Here is a 14,917-nt window from a genome sequence, read left to right on the forward strand (position 1 = left end):
GAACTGGAACACGCTGTTGCACACCTCTATCCAGAGCATCCCAAACATGCTCAATGGGTGACATGTCTGGTGAGTTTGCAGGCCATGGAAGAACTTGAACATTTTCAGCTTCCGGGAACTGTGAACAGATTCTTGCGACACGGGCCTTGCATGATGCTGAAACATGAGGTGATGGCAGAGGGTGAATGGCACGACAATGGACCACAGGATCTCGTAACGGTATCTCTGTGCATTCAAATTTCCATCGATAAAATGCAATTGTGTTCGTTGTCCATAGCTTATGCCAGCACATACCATAACCCCACTTCCACCATGGGGTGCTCTTTTTACAACTTTGACATTAAAAAAGGGAGATACCTAGTCAGTTGTACAACTGAATGCCTTCAACTGAAATGTGTGGTGTTGTCACAAAACTGCACATTTTAGAGTGGCCTTTTATTGTCAACCAGCACAAGGTGCACCGGTGTAATGATCATGCTGTTTAATCAGCTTCTTGGTATGCCACACCTGTCAGGTGGATGGATTATCTTGGCAAAGGAGAAATGCTCACTAACAGGGATGTAAACAAATTTGTGCACAAAACTTGAGAGATTTAAGCTTTTTGTGCTTATGGAACATTTCTGGGGTCTTTTATTTCAGCTCAGGAAACATGGGACCAACAATTTACATGTCGCGTTTCTATTTTTGTTCAGTGTAGGATCAGACACCGCCTGTCCCTATAATTCTGATCTGAAAGACCTGAACTCGGAGGATTGATACTACCAAAGATTGTCTATTATATTGACAAGATATTTGAGTGACCGCTTTAACAATGGAAATACATGTCCTCAAAGATTGAAGACGCAGGTGGGAGAAGTCGAGATCAGGTGGGAAGGGAAAGGGGGATACCTAGTCAATTGCACAACAATGCGTTCAACCGAAATGTGTCTTCCGCATTTAACCCAACCCCTCTGAATCAGAGATGTGTGGGGACTTGCCTTAATCGACATCCACGTCCCGGGAGTAGTTGTTGGGGGTTAACCGTCTTGCTCATCGGCAGAACGGCTGATTTTTCCACCGTGGGATTCGGGGATTCCGGGATTCGAACCAGCGACATTTTGGTTGTTGGCCCAACCTTTGTAGCCAATGTCAGGGCAGATACATGTGTGAACAACAGTCCATAGAGATAGATAGCAGATTCATCATTGTATCTGTGCCATTATAGTGTCTGTGAGGGCAGGAGCAGCGCCATTGAGGCTATCTCCATTAGGAAGTAGTTATTTTTTTGTTCTTCATTAGCGGACCACTCACAACTCATAGGAATCACCACCCAGTTGGCTACTTTAAAATGGTGGAAGCCCTCAATGGCAATGCTAAAACGGTTTATATCCATGATGAGTCTTCTATCGCTATGACAACAGGCACAACTCCAATAAAAAAATGTTTTGCCATGTGCGTCCATATCAGTACATTCATGAACAATTTAACCATTAACAAACTTCTATTTGATCAAATAAGCCTCGCGTAGCAAATTAGCAATTACGTGTTTTGTTGACCAAATTCGACACCAATTGACCTCCAAACAAACATTTCTCAATTCGTGGCCTTATTTTCGTGTACAATTTTTGGGCGGATTAAACCTCTCACTTCGCCTCTTCCTCTCTGATACTACCATACTTGTGATTGATTGACCACTAGGTGGAGGGCTCACTCCACTAAAGGTGGAATTAATTGCATTTCTTCAAGGTAGAATTTACCATAATATGAGTTTATTATACGAGTATTAAGAACCTATAGTTTATAAGATTATGTGATTTATAGAAGGTGAAATTATGCAATTGTTTATAATCTATCACAATAAATTATCCAGTCCATTGAGAGTGTGTGGTTACGTGACAATAGGGCAATTAATTGTGATGCTATGTATGGCCATTTATGCAGACCAGTGTATATTGGGAATTTGTCTATAATATTTTTCAGTGTTTGAAGTTATTGCATGGTATTGCATGTTCCGGGAGACAGAGGTAGGGAGAGGACAGGGGGATTCGTTCGTGGAGAGGTGACATTCCTTCGAACGACGTTCTGACGTTCCCCCTGCGTCTGACGTCACTGACGTCGAACGGGGCTGTTTGTTCTGGATTCAGGGGTGAGGAAGATCTGCGCGCGCTGACAACCGACAGAAGTAGGTAAATAAACGTGTTTTGGGGTGTCTCTCTACCGATACCGGTATGGTAAACGAAGGCAGTCAATCTCAGGAGTCCGATAAAACACTCAGAACCACACTCGGTGCAGTATTTCGGTTGGTGTCAGTGCGCGAGGTGCCTAGCGGGGCATGGGCTGTCTTATCACAGGCCTGTCGCCGGTGCGGGCGCACGGGAAGATGAATATTCTCTGTATTTACGTTACCTGATTTGCAGTTTATTGCACATCTTGTGTTTTCGTTCTCTGTGCTCCTTGGTGGTATATTAACGCTGTTTTTCAGGGGCATGGGCACTCCCTGTTGTCATTGCGCACGGTAGCTGGGGGACGGTAGCAGGCTAACGTTAGTAGCTAGCTAGGTTGTTTGTTTGTAGCCCCGTAGGCCGTATTCTTGACAGAAGTTACGCCTGGTTTGGGGCGTAGTTTACGCTCCGTGGCGCTGAAAGCACGTGAAATACGACGTAGGTTTACTTCTAGAATAACGACACAGTCCAAGTTGTATTCTGAAAGGGTGTTTACGTACGGAGCTGTCAGAAAAATGCTGACAGCGATCGTGACTAGCTGTTGTATCTCTAGACCAGAGGTTCCCAAACTTTTGCAGGTTTTAAGCTTATTTCCTGCAATTCTACACATTTTGTCATGGCGTGCAAAGGCTATTTTGCAGTTGTAAAGCACATTTCTTGGCATTCTATTAGAGGTCGACCGATTATGATTTTTCAACGCAGATACTGATACCGGTTATTGGAGGACCAAAAAAAGCCGATACCGATTAATCGGCCGATTTTTATTTATTTGTAATAATGACAATTACAACAATACTTAATGAACACTTATTTTAACTTAATATAATACTTCAATAAAATCAATTTAGTCTCAAATAAATAATGAAACATGTTCAATTTGGTTTAAATAATGCAAAAACAAAGTGTTGGAGAAGAAAGTAAAAGTGCAATATGTGCCATGTAAGAAAGCTAACGTTTAAGTTCCTTGCTCAGAACATGAGAACATATGAAAGTTGGTGGTTCCTTTTAACATAAGTCTTCAATATTCCCAGGTAAGAAGTTTTAGGTTGTAGTTATTATAGGAATTATAGGACTATTTCTCTCTATACGATTTGTATTTCATATACCTTTGACTATTGGATGTTCTTATAGGCACTTTAGTATTGCCAGTGTAACAGTATAGCTTCCATCCCTCTCCTCGCCGCTACCTGGGCTCGAACCAGGAACACATCGACAACAGCCCCCCTCGAAGCAGCCTTACCCATGCAGAGCAAGGGGAACAACTACTCCAAGTCTCAGAGCGAGTGACGTTTGAAACGCTATTAGCGCGCACCCCGCTAACTAGCTAGCCATTTCACATCGGTTACACCAGCCTAATCTCGGGAGTTGATAGGCTTGAATTCATAAACAGCTGCTGGCAAACGCACGAAAGTGCTGTTTGAATGAATGCTTACGAGCCTGCTGGTGCCCGCCATCGCTCAGTCAGACTGCTCTATCAAATCATAGACTTAATTATAACATGATAACACACAGAAATACGAGCCTTAGGTCATTAATATGGTCGAATCCGGAAACTATCATTTCGAAATAAAAACGTTTATTCTTTCAGTGAAATACGGAACCGTTCCGTATTTTATCTAACGGGTGGCATCCATAGGTCTAAATATTCCTGTTACATTGCACAACCTTCAATGTTATGTCATAATTACGTAAAATTATGGCAAGTTAGGGTGCCCAAACTGTTGCATATACACTGACTCTGCGTGCAATGAACGCAAGAGAAGTGACACAATTTCAACAGGTTAATATTGCCTGCTAACCTGGATTTCTTTTAGCTAAATATGCAGGTTTAAAAATATATACTTCTGTGTATTGATTTTAAGAAAGGTGTTTATGGTTAGGTACACATTGGAGCAACGATACGCACCGATTATATGCAACGCAGGACACGCTAGATAAACTAGTAATATCATCAACCATGTGTAGTTAACTAGTGATTATGTTAAGATTGATTGTGTTTTATAAAGTTAAGGTTATTTGAGGGTAGAGGCCTATATGGTCTGGAGAAATGTGCGTAGCTAAAATGACGCACTTGCTGCTTTGAGATTGGGTCCAATGTTTTGACAGCGTCGGGTTTGTTGTTGTCAATTATCGTGGTTGTGTTTTCCTCCAATAACATAAGCAGTAAAACGTCATGCTTTACCCCACAGGTGTCAAAGTCATTCCACAGAGGGCCGAGTGTCTGTGGGTTTTTGCTCCTCCCTTCTACTTGATCGATGAATTAAGGTCACTGATTAGTAAGGAACTCTCGTTCACCTGGTTGTTTTGGTCTTAATTGAAAGGAAAAAACTCAAAACCCAGCAGACACTCGGCTCTCCATGGAATGAGTGTGACTCCCCTGCTTTACCCCGTCTGTCTCTTTCTGGGGTGGGTAGAGACTTAGACAAAGGCTCTCATTCACACTGATTGTTAGTCACATGGAGACATGACTACTTGTTTTCACTGTCTGTTTCATGACAGCAGACAGATGCTCTGCATCTTCTTGTCTTTGCAAACATACAATGCAGTCAGAAAGTATTCAGACCCCTTGACTTTTTCCACATTTTGTTACGTTACAGCCTTTTTCTAAAATGGATTCAATTGTTATTTTTTTTTCTCCTCATCAATCTAAACACAATACCCTATAATGACAAAGCAAAAACAGGTTTTTAGAAATGTTAGCAAATTTATAAAAAATAAAAAACTGAAATATCACATTTACATAAGTATTCAGTCCCTTTACTTAGTACTTTGTTGAAGCACCTTTGGCAGTGATTACAGCCTTGAATCTTCTTGGGTATGACGCTACAAGCTTGGCACACCTGTATTAGGGGAGTTTCTCACATTCTCTACAGATCCTCTCAAGCTCTGTCAGGTTGGATGGGGAGCATCGCTGCACATCTACTTTCAGGTCTCTCCAGAGATGTTTCGTCGGGTTCAAGTCTGTGCTATGGCTGGGCCACTCAAGACATTCAGAGACCTATCCCAAAGCCACTCCTGTGTTGTCTTGGCTGTGTGCTTAGGGTCATTCACCCCAGTCTGTGGTCCTGAGTGCTCTGGAGCAGGTTTTCATCAAAGATCTCTCTGTGCTTTGCGCCATTCATCTTTCCCTCGATCCTGACTAGTCTCCCAATCCCTGCCGCTGAAAAACATCCCCACAGCATGATGCTGCCACTACCATGCTTCACCGTAGGGATGGTGCCAGGTTTCCTCAAGTCTTGACGCTTGGCATTCAGGCCAAAGAGTTCAATCTTGGTTTCATCAGACCAGAGAATCTTGTTTCTCATGGTCTGAGAGTTTTTTAGGTGCCTTTTGGCAAACTTCAAACGGGGTGTTGTGCCTTTTACTGAGGAGTGGCTTCTGTCTGGCCACTCTACCATAAAGGCCTGACTGGTAGGATGCTGCAGAGATGGTTGTCCTTCTAGAAGGTTCTCCCATCTCCAAAGAGGAACTCCGGAGCTCTTTCATAGTGACCATCGGGTTCTTGGTCACCTCCCTGACCAAGGCCCTTCTCCCCCGATTGCTCAGTTTGGCCGGGCGGACAGCTCTAGGAAGAGTCTTGGCGGGTCAACGTCTTACATTTAAGAATGATGGAGGCCACTGTGTTCTTGGGGACCTTCAATGCTGCAGAAATGTTTTGGTACCCTTCTCCAGGTCTGTGCCTCGACACAATCCCGTCTCCGAGTTCTATGGACAATTCCTTCGACCTTGTGGCTTGGTTTTTTCTCTGACATGCACTGTCAACTGTGGGACCTTTATATAGACAGGTGTGTGCCTTTCCCAATCATGTCCAATTAATTGAATTTATCACAGAACAATCAATGGAAACCTGAGCTCTATTTCGAGTCTCATAGCAAAGGGTTTGACTACTTAAGTAAATAAGGTATTTCTGTATTTAAATTTTTTTTGATACAAATTGTCTAAACCTGTTCGCTTTGTCATTATGAGGTATTGTGTGTAGATTGCAGAGGACATTTTTTTAAATTTAATACATTTTAGAATAAGGCTGTAACGTAACAAAATGTGGAAAAGGCAAGGGGTCTGAATACTTTCCAAAATGCACTGTACACAACTCCTAGACACACCACACACTGCTGATGTGCAGTCACACTACAACTCTTCTCTTCTCTCCACCAGTGTTGTGATTCCTTGTCCTTCTACAGCTCTCTCTCAGACCCCCTCACCAACCAACCAACCGAAGACTGGTCGGTGTCTCTGTCTCTCTCTCTCCACCAGTGTTGTGATTCCTTGTCCTTCTACAGCTCTCTCTCAGACCCCCTCACCAACCAACCAACCAACCGAAGACTGGTCGGTGTCTCTGTCTCTCTTTCTCCACCAGTGTTGTGATTCCTTGTCCTTCTACATCTCTCTCTCTCTCTCTCTCTCTCTCAGACCCCCTCTAACCCCCTCGTCAACCAACCAACCAACCAAAGGAAGACTGGCCCCTCTCTCCTGCCCACCTCCAGGTCACTACTCCACCCCTCCATTCTGAGAGATATGACACTCCCTCTGGACTAGACCAAGCCTGCACCACAACAGACAAACATGTAAGTCCAGCTGTAAGCAAGCAGCTTGTGTGTGTGTGTGTGTGTGTGTGTGTGTGTGTATTCTAGACTATTGAACAACCTACTTGGACTAAACATCATCATTAGGGTAAGAGTCAACCTAGTCAGTTGCACAACTGAATGCATTCCAAAAACATGTGTCTTCTGCATTTAACCCAACCCCTCCGAATGGGCTCTGGATTCAAACCTGTCTTAAAGGTTGGTGTATTTATGTCAGGCTAATGGGTAAACCACTACTACATATAATCATTAGATAGTTACTGGGGGGGAAACTGATACAGTTACATATTTTTTAAAGATATATCGTATCGTAATGTTTTGACAATATCGTAATATTATTTTTGCGCTAGTTGGCTGTGTCTGCACCAAAACTCCAGTATTTTTCCTTCATAGCTTGTTCTCCATCTTCTTTTTATGTGGGGAGTCAATTTGTTTTCAGCACTTTTATTTCCATGACTGATCAACACTTGTTTTCTCATGGCTCATTCTTGTCTCTCTGCAGCAGACATATAGTGAGCAATATGTTTGGAACATCGAATCGCAATAAAATCCCAGTATTGAATCACAATACATATAGAATCCTGAGAATCACAATACATATAGAATCCTGAGAATCACAATACATATAGAATCCTGAGAATCACAATACATATAGAATCCTGAGAATCACAATACATATAGAATCACAATACATGTAGAATCACAATACGTATAGAATCCAGAGTGTCCTGAGAATCTCAGTCGTGACAATATTGTATCTTGAGGTTCTTGGCCATTTCCAGCCCTGTTGGCCTGCGTGTTAATACACATCATCATTAGATAGTCTTATTGGTTGGCCGGCGTGTTAATACACATCATCATTAGATAGTCTTATTGGTTGGCGTGTTAATACACATCATCATTAGATAGTCTTATTGGTTGGCGTGTTAATACACATCATCATTAGATAGTCTTATTGGTTGGCCGGCGTGTTAATACACATCATCATTAGATAGTCTTATTGGTTGGCGTGTTAATACACATCATCATTAGATAGTCTTATTGGTTGGCGTGTTAATACACATCATCATTAGATAGTCTTATTGGTTGGCGTGTTAATACACATCATCATTAGATAGTCTTATTGGTTGGCCGGCGTGTTAATACACATCATCATTAGATAGTCTTATTGGTTGGCCGGCGTGTTAATACACATCATCATTAGGTAGTCTTATTGGTTGGCGTGTTAATACACATCATCATTAGATAGTCTTATTGGTTGGCGTGTTAATACACATCATCATTAGATAGTCTTATTGGTTGGCGTGTTAGTACACATCATCATTAGATAGTCTTATTGGTTGGCCGGCGTGTTAGTACACATCATCATTAGATAGTCTTATTGGTTGGCCGGCGTGTTAGTACACATCATCATTAGATAGTCTTATTGGTTGGCCGGCGTGTTAGTACACATCATCATTAGATAGTCTTATTGGTTGGCCGGCGTGTTAGTACACATCATCATTAGGTAGTCTTATTGGTTGGCGTGTTAGTACACATCATCATTAGATAGTCTTATTGGTTGGCGTGTTAGTACACATCATCATTAGATAGTCTTATTGGTTGGCCTGCGTGTTAGTACACATCATCATTAGATAGTCTTATTGGTTGGTTGGCGTGTTAATACACATCATCATTAGATAGTCTTATTGGTTGGTTGGCGTGTTAATACACATCATCATTAGATAGTCTTATTGGTTGGTTGGCGTGTTAATACACATCATCATTAGATAGTCTTATTGGTTGGCGTGTTAGTACACATCATCATTAGATAGTCTTATTGGTTGGCGTGTTAATACACATCATCATTAGATAGTCTTATTGGTTGGCCGGCGTGTTAATACACATCATCATTAGATAGTCTTATTGGTTGGCGTGTTAGTACACATCATCATTAGATAGTCTTATTGGTTGGCCGGCGTGTTATTACACATCATCATTAGATAGTCTTATTGGTTGGCGTGTTAATACACATCATCATTAGATAGTCTTATTGGTTGGCCGGCGTGTTATTACACATCATCATTAGATAGTCTTATTGGTTGGCGTGTTAATACACATCATCATTAGATAGTCTTATTGGTTGGCGTGTTAGTACACATCATCATTAGATAGTCTTATTGGTTGGCGTGTTAGTACACATCATCATTAGATAGTCTTATTGGTTGGCCGGCGTGTTAATACACATCATCATTAGATAGTCTTATTGGTTGGCGTGTTAATACACATCATCATTAGATAGTCTTATTGGTTGGCGTGTTAGTACACATCATCATTAGATAGTCTTATTGGTTGGCGTGTTAATACACATCATCATTAGATAGTCTTATTGGTTGGCGTGTTAGTACACATCATCATTAGATAGTCTTATTGGTTGGCGTGTTAGTACACATCATCATTAGATAGTCTTATTGGTTGGCGTGTTAATACACATCATCATTAGATAGTCTTATTGGTTGGCGTGTTAATACACATCATCATTAGATAGTCTTATTGGTTGGCGTGTTAGTACACATCATCATTAGATAGTCTTATTGGTTGGCGTGTTAGTACACATCATCATTAGATAGTGTTATTGGTTGGCCGGCGTGTTAATACACATCATCATTAGATAGTCTTATTGGTTGGCGTGTTAATACACATCATCATTAGATAGTCTTATTGGTTGGCGTGTTAGTACACATCATCATTAGATAGTCTTATTGGTTGGCGTGTTAGTACACATCATCATTAGATAGTCTTATTGGTTGGCGTGTTAGTACACATCATCATTAGATAGTCTTATTGGTTGGCGTGTTAGTACACATCATCATTAGATAGTCTTATTGGTTGGCCGGCGTGTTAGTACACATCATCATTAGATAGTCTTATTGGTTGGTTGGCGTGTTAATACACATCATTATTAGATAGTCTTATTGGTTGGTTGGCGTGTTAATACACATCATCATTAGATAGTCTTATTGGTTGGCGTGTTAGTACACATCATCATTAGATAGTCTTATTGGTTGGCGTGTTAGTACACATCATCATTAGGTAGTCTTATTGGTTGGCGTGTTAATACACATCATCATTAGATAGTCTTATTGGTTGGCGTGTTAATACACATCATCATTAGATAGTCTTATTGGTTGGCGTGTTAATACACATCATCATTAGATAGTCTTATTGGTTGGCCGGCGTGTTAATACACATCATCATTAGATAGTCTTATTGGTTGGCGTGTTAATACACATCATCATTAGATAGTCTTATTGGTTGGCGTGTTAATACACATCATCATTAGATAGTCTTATTGGTTGGCGTGTTAATACACATCATCATTAGATAGTCTTATTGGTTGGCCGGCGTGTTAATACACATCATCATTAGATAGTCTTATTGGTTGGCCGGCGTGTTAATACACATCATCATTAGATAGTCTTATTGGTTGGCCGGCGTGTTAATACACATCATCATTAGATAGTCTTATTGGTTGGCGTGTTAATACACATCATCATTAGATAGTCTTATTGGTTGGCGTGTTAGTACACATCATCATTAGATAGTCTTATTGGTTGGCCGGCGTGTTAGTACACATCATCATTAGATAGTCTTATTGGTTGGCCGGCGTGTTAATACACATCATCATTAGATAGTCTTATTGGTTGGCGTGTTAATACACATCATCATTAGATAGTCTTATTGGTTGGCGTGTTAGTACACATCATCATTAGATAGTCTTATTGGTTGGCCGGCGTGTTAGTACACATCATCATTAGATAGTCTTATTGGTTGGCGTGTTAGTACACATCATCATTAGGTAGTCTTATTGGTTGGCGTGTTAATACACATCATCATTAGATAGTCTTATTGGTTGGCGTGTTAATACACATCATCATTAGATAGTCTTATTGGTTGGCGTGTTAATACACATCATCATTAGATAGTCTTATTGGTTGGCCGGCGTGTTAATACACATCATCATTAGATAGTCTTATTGGTTGGCGTGTTAATACACATCATCATTAGATAGTCTTATTGGTTGGCGTGTTAATACACATCATCATTAGATAGTCTTATTGGTTGGCGTGTTAATACACATCATCATTAGATAGTCTTATTGGTTGGCCGGCGTGTTAATACACATCATCATTAGATAGTCTTATTGGTTGGCCGGCGTGTTAATACACATCATCATTAGATAGTCTTATTGGTTGGCCGGCGTGTTAATACACATCATCATTAGATAGTCTTATTGGTTGGCGTGTTAATACACATCATCATTAGATAGTCTTATTGGTTGGCGTGTTAGTACACATCATCATTAGATAGTCTTATTGGTTGGCCGGCGTGTTAGTACACATCATCATTAGATAGTCTTATTGGTTGGCCGGCGTGTTAATACACATCATCATTAGATAGTCTTATTGGTTGGCGTGTTAATACACATCATCATTAGATAGTCTTATTGGTTGGCGTGTTAGTACACATCATCATTAGATAGTCTTATTGGTTGGCCGGCGTGTTAGTACACATCATCATTAGATAGTCTTATTGGTTGGCGTGTTAGTACACATCATCATTAGATAGTCTTATTGGTTGGCCGGCGTGTTAGTACACATCATCATTAGATAGTCTTATTGGTTGGCCGGCGTGTTAGTACACATCATCATTAGATAGTCTTATTGGTTGGCCTGCGTGTTAGTACACATCATCATTAGATAGTCTTATTGGTTGGCCGGTGTGTTAATACACATCATCATTAGATAGTCTTATTGGTTGGCCGGCGTGTTAATACACATCATCATTAGATAGTCTTATTGGTTGGCGTGTTAGTACACATCATCATTAGATAGTCTTATTGGTTGGCGTGTTAGTACACATCATCATTAGATAGTCTTATTGGTTGGCCGGTGTGTTAATACACATCATCATTAGATAGTCTTATTGGTTGGCCGGCGTGTTAATACACATCATCATTAGATAGTCTTATTGGTTGGCGTGTTAGTACACATCATCATTAGATAGTCTTATTGGTTGGCGTGTTAATACACATCATCATTAGATAGTCTTATTGGTTGGCGTGTTAATACACATCATCATTAGATAGTCTTATTGGTTGGCGTGTTAATACACATCATCATTAGATAGTCTTATTGGTTGGCGTGTTAATACACATCATCATTAGATAGTCTTATTGGCCGGCGTGTTAATACACATCATCATTAGATAGTCTTATTGGTTGGCGTGTTAGTACACATCATCATTAGATAGTCTTATTGGTTGGCGTGTTAATACACATCATCATTAGATAGTCTTATTGGTTGGCGTGTTAATACACATCATCATTAGATAGTCTTATTGGTTGGCGTGTTAATACACATCATCATTAGATAGTCTTATTGGTTGGCGTGTTAATACACATCATCATTAGATAGTCTTATTGGCCGGCGTGTTAATACACATCATCATTAGATAGTCTTATTGGCCGGCGTGTTAATACACATCATCATTAGATAGTCTTATTGGTTGGCGTGTTAATACACATCATCATTAGATAGTCTTATTGGTTGGCCGGCGTGTTAATACACATCATCATTAGATAGTCTTATTGGTTGGCGTGTTAGTACACATCATCATTAGATAGTCTTATTGGTTGGCCGGCGTGTTAATACACATCATCATTAGATAGTCTTATTGGTTGGCCGGCGTGTTAATACACATCATCATTAGATAGTCTTATTGGTTGGCGTGTTAATACACATCATCATTAGATAGTCTTATTGGTTGGCGTGTTAATACACATCATCATTAGATAGTCTTATTGGTTGGCCGGCGTGTTAATACACATCATCATTAGATAGTCTTATTGGTTGGCGTGTTAATACACATCATCATTAGATAGTCTTATTGGTTGGCGTGTTAATACACATCATCATTAGATAGTCTTATTGGTTGGCCGGCGTGTTAATACACATCATCATTAGATAGTCTTATTGGTTGGCGTGTTAATACACATCATCATTAGATAGTCTTATTGGTTGGCGTGTTAATACACATCATCATTAGATAGTCTTATTGGTTGGCGTGTTAATACACATCATCATTAGATAGTCTTATTGGTTGGCCGGCGTGTTAATACACATCATCATTAGATAGTCTTATTGGTTGGCGTGTTAATACACATCATCATTAGATAGTCTTATTGGTTGGCGTGTTAATACACATCATCATTAGATAGTCTTATTGGTTGGCGTGTTAATACACATCATCATTAGATAGTCTTATTGGTTGGCGTGTTAATACACATCATCATTAGATAGTCTTATTGGTTGGCGTGTTAATACACATCATCATTAGATAGTCTTATTGGTTGGCGTGTTAATACACATCATCATTAGATAGTCTTATTGGTTGGCGTGTTAATACACATCATCATTAGATAGTCTTATTGGTTGGCGTGTTAATACACATCATCATTAGATAGTCTTATTGGTTGGCGTGTTAATACACATCATCATTAGATAGTCTTATTGGTTGGCGTGTTAATACACATCATCATTAGATAGTCTTATTGGTTGGCGTGTTAATACACATCATCATTAGATAGTCTTATTGGTTGGCGTGTTAATACACATCATCATTAGATAGTCTTATTGGTTGGCGTGTTAATACACATCATCATTAGATAGTCTTATTGGTTGGCCGGCGTGTTAATACACATCATCATTAGATAGTCTTATTGGTTGGCCGGCGTGTTAATACACATCATCATTAGATAGTCTTATTGGTTGGCGTGTTAATACACATCATCATTAGATAGTCTTATTGGTTGGCGTGTTAATACACATCATCATTAGATAGTCTTATTGGTTGGCCGGCGTGTTAATACACATCATCATTAGATAGTCTTATTGGTTGGCGTGTTAATACACATCATCATTAGATAGTCTTATTGGTTGGCCGGCGTGTTAATACACATCATCATTAGATAGTCTTATTGGTTGGCGTGTTAATACACATCATCATTAGATAGTCTTATTGGTTGGCGTGTTAGTACACATCATCATTAGATAGTCTTATTGGTTGGCGTGTTAATACACATCATCATTAGATAGTCTTATTGGTTGGCCGGCGTGTTAGTACACATCATCATTAGATAGTCTTATTGGTTGGCCGGTGTGTTAGTTAACTAGATATCTACCTCAAAGGACTTCCCTGATGAAATGAGGATGTATTGTGTTATGTTGGGGTTTTGGTTCTATTTTTAGTCTTCATTTAACTAGGCAAGCCAGTTAAGAACAAATGCTTATTTACAATGACGGCCTACCGAGGAACGGTGGGTTAACTGCCTTGTTCAGGGGCAGAACGACAGATTTTTACCTTGTCAACTCGGGGATTCGATCCAGCAACCTTTTGGTTACTGCCCCAACACTCTAACCACTAGGCTAACTGCCGCCCCAATTTTTTGTTGTCTATTGAATGGAAAAGTCCATCATCGTTTTGCTTCCTCTACATGGTGTGTGTGCATGCCTGAGTGTGTGTACTTGTGCATGTTGGGTGTGTGTGTGTCGGCATCTGTGTTTGAGCAAGCTGCCTCAGGCTAGTGCTGGGAAAAGGGGGGGGGGGGGCGGAGTGAGTGGGCGAGAAAACGGAGGGATGGGTGGAAGGGGGAGTGGCGCTTTAAAGTATGATCAACCAGAAAGAGACAGAGGGAGGGGGAAATAAAATAAAGATCTAGAATGAGATTCTTCTCTCGTTATGCCATCCCCTCCTTTTCTCTCTTTCTTTCCCCCCTTCCATCCCTCTCTTTCTGTGCTCTGGGGTCATGGAGAGAGGGAGGGCAGGAGGAATAGAAGGAGAGATGTGGTCTTTCTCTTTCTATCTCACTGTTGGAACTGGAATCAGCTCGTCTTCAGACTCCTCTGTTCCTAAAGAACACGAGGAATCCTTTTCCCTGCTCTTCCAGAACTCTAATGATTAGTGAATTCCCGAATTCTAATTCCCGTTAGAATTCCTGTTAGATTAGTGAATTCCCGTTAGTCTGAATTACTTCTGACTCTCTCCTGACTGTGTGTGTTTGTGTGTGTGTTGGGATTGTTCCGAGGTGTGTTT

At 40.4% G+C, this 14,917-nt stretch overlaps 1 protein-coding gene across 7 annotated transcripts in view; it reads left to right on the plus strand.

Annotated features, from left to right (window-relative positions):
* The first annotated feature begins 2,083 nt into the window (after nucleotides 1–2,083).
* Nucleotides 2,084–14,917, plus strand: part of LOC120019549 (bromodomain-containing protein 3-like) — a 45,947-nt gene continuing 33,113 nt past the window's right edge. For 6 of the 7 annotated variants that reach the window (XM_038962869.1, XM_038962853.1, XM_038962885.1 and 3 more), the window contains exons 1-2: nucleotides 2,100–2,165; nucleotides 6,612–6,766. The gene's annotated coding sequence lies outside the window, so the exon portion shown is untranslated. Of the gene's footprint in view, nucleotides 2,166–6,611; nucleotides 6,767–14,917 lie in introns of all 7 variants that reach the window. The other variant, XM_038962862.1, reaches the window with a different exon arrangement.

This window comes from Salvelinus namaycush, chromosome 2 (genome assembly GCF_016432855.1).
Source record: "Salvelinus namaycush isolate Seneca chromosome 2, SaNama_1.0, whole genome shotgun sequence".
In the NCBI taxonomy this organism is placed as follows: Eukaryota; Metazoa; Chordata; class Actinopteri; order Salmoniformes; family Salmonidae; genus Salvelinus; species Salvelinus namaycush.